This window comes from Bubalus kerabau, chromosome 17, assembly GCF_029407905.1.
Source record: "Bubalus kerabau isolate K-KA32 ecotype Philippines breed swamp buffalo chromosome 17, PCC_UOA_SB_1v2, whole genome shotgun sequence".
NCBI lineage: Eukaryota > Metazoa > Chordata > Mammalia > Artiodactyla > Bovidae > Bubalus > Bubalus kerabau.
In genome coordinates, this window is record NC_073640.1 from 36,999,234 (window position 1) to 37,005,657 (window position 6,424).

Here is a 6,424-nt window from a genome sequence, read left to right on the forward strand (position 1 = left end):
ATAAGGCTTCAGTTAAGCAAGACAAATAACTTGTAGAGATCTGCCACACAACATTGTTTCCGTACTTAACAATACTGTACTACACCCTTAGGATACTAGTAGATCTCATGTTGTGTTCTTATCACACACAAAAAATAACAGGAGTATGTACGTCTGAGTTAGGTAGACACCTAGACACCTAAGCTTACCTCTGTTTCTCTCTTCTCTTGCTGTGGTGACCTCAGGCAAGCCAATCAACCTCTCTATGTCTCTGTCTCCTCATCTGTAAAGTAAGGAAAGTAACAGTATTGATACTTGCCTCATAGAATTACCATGAAGTTCAATGTTTTTCTGATACTTATGAACTGAATTCCTAGAATATACTAGGTAGACATCATCTTAAGTGCTGTATACATACTTCTCAATTCATCCTCAAGGCTCCCCATAAGGAAGAAACTATGATTTCCATTTTACAGGTGAGGAGACTGAGGCTTTGGGAATTTAAGGTTATTCACAGCAGCACGTGCATAAAGGACCAATGATCGGCCCTGATGGTAAGCCGGGCCAAAGTATGGAGAAGGAAGAGATCCTGCTGGCAGTGTATCCCAGGAAGGCTTCCTGGAGGAGATGGCATGGCATCTAAGCTTTAAACATAAACCAGTGTTGTCTGAGTTCCTAAGCACGGTATTGAGAGGATGGATGGAAGTTCAAGAATAAAGAAATTGATTGCAAAGAGCTTTTCTGTCCTGGGCCTCAAACGCCTGGCCAAGGTGTCTGACGATCTTCCTTGGCAGTGGTGAGTCAGAAAGGCTGTGGGGTAGGAACAGAAACAGTGTGTAAGGACGATCACTCATTCACCTGGTCAACACAGGTACATCAGGAACCCACAAACGCCAGGTTACAGCCCCGGCCATCCCCACCATCCCCTCCTCTCAACAGGCTCTGAGTGAGGCTGAGGCAGAAACCCATGAGACACAGTCCCACCAGTCAAGGATGCCTTGCGACAGCCCCGTGCTTCTTAGACTTTCATGTGCATCCAGATCCCTCCTGGAAGTTTATTACAAACAGATTCTGATTCAGTAAGTCTGGGGCAGGGGCCTGAGAATCTGAATCTCCAACAAGCTCCCAGGTGATGCTGATCCCTGGACCAGGCTTGGAGTAATAAGAGTCTACAATATAGTTTCATAATTGTGATCCCAACAAGTAACACAATGTGTGGGCCAGAGTAAGTGTTTTGTAAAACAGGAATTGAATTGAAAAATCTTAATCACCTTCACTCATGTTATTAACTGAGTTTGACTAAGGAGCCCCCCCTACCAACACAGACACACACACACACCACACACACACACACACACACCACACACACACACACACACACATACATATCAAGGGTCACTTCATCTTCCCTGGTACATCGTCCTACAGTCAAGTACTAGAACCCAGCATGCCTTTTCCAGTCTCTCACACTGTCTTTATGAAACTGACTTTAACCCCTCAGGCTCTTTTTTGTTGCACAAATGATGTGTTTCTTGAAAGAAAGAAAAAAAAAACCAGGGGCGAAATAAGCAAAAAAAAAGAAACTACAATCTAATCTAATATACATCCTTTCTGACTGTGTGTGTGTGTGTGTGTGTGTGTGTGTGTGTTACAGAATGGAACATTCATTTCATTGGGATTTTAATTATCTTAAACTATGAAGGCTAATTTCCCATCTAGAAATATTATTTTAATGGCTATATAACATTTCATTAGTTTAAATTTTCATAGAGCACATATTTCACTGACATAAAATATAGTGACTTTAAAAAAAAATAATAAAGCAAGGTCCACACTGAACGACCAAATGAAGAATGGACAGACAAAATGAAGAATGGACAGACAAAATGTTGCAATGCCTGTGGTTTGCTTGAAAATTGTGCGGGGAGTGGGGACGCAGGAGACAACAGAGCCAGACCAGGATGTCATACGTGGGTCACTGTTGAAGTGGTCTGCTGTATACAACTCTCTCACTTTTGCATGTGTTGGTAACTTTCCATAATAAAAGTTGAAACATAAAAGCAAGGTCCAAATGAGGTCTAGGAAGAAGAATCTGAGACAGGGATAGAGATGCAAAGAGTTGGAAGTTAGATTTTTAGCCTCCAAGAAAGAACAATGTTTCATTTAGGACCATTTAGTCAGTCCCTTCACAATTCCAAGACCCTGGAGCTACTGAATTGCACTGGAATAATCCACCTTTATTATTTCCTGTCCTGCCCGAATGGATTTGCATTTTAAGTGCATGCTTGATGTCATGTCTAAATTGGAACTAATTGAGACACACAGGAATGTGGAAGCATGCCCTGGCCGTGGTGGGGACAACACAGGGTTTGGCCATTTAGAGCTCTGCAGATAGATGGGGTTTCTGGGGAGCAAGGGGCCCAGCCCTGCCCTGTCTCTAGCTTCCGTGAAGCTTAGCCAGCTCAGTTCACTTCTCTGAGCCTCCGTTTCCTAATCTCTAAGAGGAAAGGATTTGAACTACAGGAAATTTGCAACCTTTCTCTGCTCAAAAGTAATGAGGTTCCACCCCAGGAACACCTTCACCACTCTGCGTTGCGATACGCCAATCAGCCAAATTTGGTAATTGGACAAAGCGAATGGGAACCATTTAATAAACTTTGATAACATTGCATAAAGTAATTGTTCAATTATTTCAAATGATTCACTTTGAAAACTCCAAGGGGGTGGTGAGCAGGGTTCAGGGGAGCCTTAGAAATCACCTTTGCTTGTTAATCATCTCATCCAGTAGAAGCCACAGAAGAATGAAGACTATTGGGAGGGAGGGAGGGTATTTTTGTTTTTAATCCTGCTGAACTGTACTTTCATCTGAACATTTTTAAGCGGTGCTTTGGTCTCCCTCATCTGGATGTTTTCTGAGTCTTGGTATCAGGATTTTAATTAACACCAGGTAGAGATGGGGGAGCAGGATGACACGATATTACTTCTGTTTGATTTAAAGTCAACGCTGGAGACTCTCCTTCGAGGAGCTGTTGAAAGTGTCTTATCTCGTGCATTCCAAGGATGGCTGTTTCATGTAAATGTCATTTCTGCTGTCCAACATGTTACAACACACGCCAGCACAATAGAACCACTGTCTTGTTCTAAGAGACACGAGGGAGCCAGCAAGCTTTTGATCAAAGGCACGATTCGAACATCAAAGTAACACCTCTTCTGTTAAATTCAGGAATCAAGGCTCAGAATAAAGGGATGGAGATTCTGGCTTTAGTGACAGCCTAGCCTCCTGTGCTGGAAAATGCCGGAATCTCCAAGGTTTGATCCATTTGCAGACAACTGGTCGGAAAGGGGCTCTTAGTGGTATCGGTACATTTATCGCATCCTGTATCTTCGTGCTTGTACTCAGTTTGTATATGTTCATCTGCTTCTGTGTAGGCTTCATCCCGGGACCAGAAAACTGGAGCAGCCATGACCCTCCCCACACAGAGGCAGAGGCTAAGAGCCTTTGGGGTAGGATGGAGCTCGGCTCAAATCCACACTCTGCCACTGGCCAGCTATGTGACCTTATTTAACTTACCTTGTCCTCCAGACCACCATGTCTATATACAGATGGTCCCCAACTTACATGGTTCCACATAAGATTTTTTGACTTTACAATGGCATGAAAGCAATATGCAATCAGTGGAAACTGTACTCAGAATTTTGGGCTAGATATATGTCGTATGATACTCTCTAGAGATGGTGGGCCGTGGCAGCGAGCCCCCAGCCCGCAGTCAGCCAGCCAATCATGAGAGAAAACAACCCACACACTTATAACAACTCTGCACTCAGCCAGCCATTCTGTTTTTCACTTCCAGTATAGTATTCAATAAATTACATGAGATTTTCAATACTTTATTATACAATAGGCTTTGTGTTAGATGATTTTGCCCCACTGTAGGCTAGCATAAGTGCTGTGAGTACATCTGAGGTAAGATAGGCTGGGCTAAGCTATGACATCTGGTAGGTTAGGCGTATTCAATGCATTTTCAACTTGCAATAATCTCAGCTTATGATGGGGGGTTTATCAGGATGTAACCCCACATATGTTTATATAAGCATATGTGTGTGTGTGTGTGTGTGTGTGTGTGTGTGTGTGTATGAATGTCAAAAACATTATGTTGCAAGAAAGAAACCAAATACTAAAAACTATACACTGTATTTATCCATATATATGAAATCCTAGCACCTGAGGTCATAAGCTATGGTCTTAGAAGCCAGTATAATGACCATCTCATCAGGGCCCACGGGGCATGAGAGAACTTGCAATTGGATGGGAATGCTCCATCTTGATTAGGGTGGTGGTAACATGAATGTGTACATGTAAAAATGTCACCAAAACATACTCTAGGAAATGTATACCTCAATTAAAAAGGTTGCATCAAAACACCATCATATCTGATGCACAGGACTGTTGTCAAGATAAAATGAAGACAGTCCGTGGAAAGTACCTATCCTCATGGCTGGGCTGAGTAAGTACAGTGAAGGATGGCTATTATGATTGTTTATGTTGTACTCATCATTACTGTTATCCTTTTAGTGGAGTTACATCTGACCCAGAAATTGGGGTCTTTAGTTCAGCACGTAAAGCAAAAAATTCTGTTAAAACTGTCCCCAGAGACTCACTTAAATTGTCCATGAACTACAGTTTGCCTCATTTGGTACATACAGCCCTGCTCTGTAAAAGATGTTTCTCAGTATAATGGATTCAGTAATGGGCATCAGGTAATAAAGAGAGCTGGATGTAAGAAGCACACCTCTGTAGAAAGTGAGATCACAGCCAGGGGCTCAACCTGGAAGAGGCTCACAGGTACCAGACCAACAGCAGACTAGACTCAGGGTCATGACTCATTTCTGCCTGGACAAGGGCTCATTGAGAATGGCAGGCATAACCACTAGACCAGGCAAACTGCTAATTCCTTCCCCTCTCCCTCCCTCCCTCCCTCATCTCTATCCCTGTCTTGATCTTTCTTTTTTCTTTCTCTCTCTCTCTTTGCATTTGCATTAGTTAACAAAGCACAAGATGCCACTCCACTGTCCTGTATTTCCAGGCCTCCATCCCCAGTGCTGAAATACTGAAAGCTCTGTCTGGTCTGGCTCAGAGGAGTCTGACCACTTCCCAGAAGGAAAGAGATAAGAGGTTAACATCATATCCATACTGTATGATACTTTACTTGAAAGTAGAAGAGCCATGGCAGTACTATTTGGTAAATCCAATGTAGCTCATATTTCGGGTTGTCTTTCTCAGTGAATCATTTTGCAAGCTTCACAAAATCTCAGGTACCCCTGTACAACTTAGATGCCAAGATCTGGGAGACCACGCTGACAGCTGCAGCTCGGATTCCAGTGCTCACCACGGACAGACTCAGAAAGCAGCTCCCTGCCCCCACACCCTCGAGCATGGCCCTACACCATGCAGCCCACGAGGGATGACAGAATGGTGTGTTTTTTCCAGAGGAATCTGACTTCGGACAGACCAGCAGGAGCTGCCCTGTGAATAGCAACCAAGGAGTGGGCAGGGCCCGTTGCTGGAGGAGCTTTGATGCTATAACATGGGTGGACTCCAGCTCTTCTCTTAACACAGGACCTGACATCCCATCAGCCCACTTGGAGAGCCCCAGTGGAGGCCTGGACAGGTGTTAGATTGCCTTTCGTCACCCACAGGTATGTGAGGTATGCCGCAAGAGCATCTGTCACGTCTCCTGAAGCAGGAGGCTCTGCCAAGGATTTACTCTGAGCACAGGGATCTGAAGACTATATCCCTTCTGACTCAGAAATGACCTGGATCAAGGACCCAGCTTTCTAAGCATGACAGGATGGTAAAAATAGCCTCTGACAGCGTCTCCATGTGAGATAGAAGACACCACGCTGAGTTCCGAAGCTGGAAGAGTGAATGTCATCCCTTCTCTTATCCAATGGCCACTTATCACACACAAGAGCCTGCCCAGGCTGGCAGCGATGCTTTGAGAGTTGGAGAGCAACAATGATTAGAAAGAGAACCTGAAATAAATCACACCTACCCCCTAGGTATTTAAGGTTGAGGTGAAGAGATGGAACATGTGAACATGAAAAAGTAAAGTTGAAGGACATCCAATTATTTTTCCCAAACCTACGCTAGGTGTCCGCCATGGGCCAGGCACTGTGGCCCCTCTGCTGGATCAGAATGAGTCTGACATGGTGACCCCCACAGCGAGTCACAACCTGACAATGGAGCTGGGTGATTAAACAAATCATCGTGCACAGTGACAGGGAGTAAGAGAGGTGCACGGAGAGCCTGTCCAAGAAGAGGTGTGAGAAAGGGTTTATATACACCGGGGTGTGTCCAGAAAACATCTGCATTCTGGTGTGCTGAGTATGTAGGACTTAGCCAAGGAAGCAAAGTGAGAAAGGGCATCCCAGGAACAGGGAACAG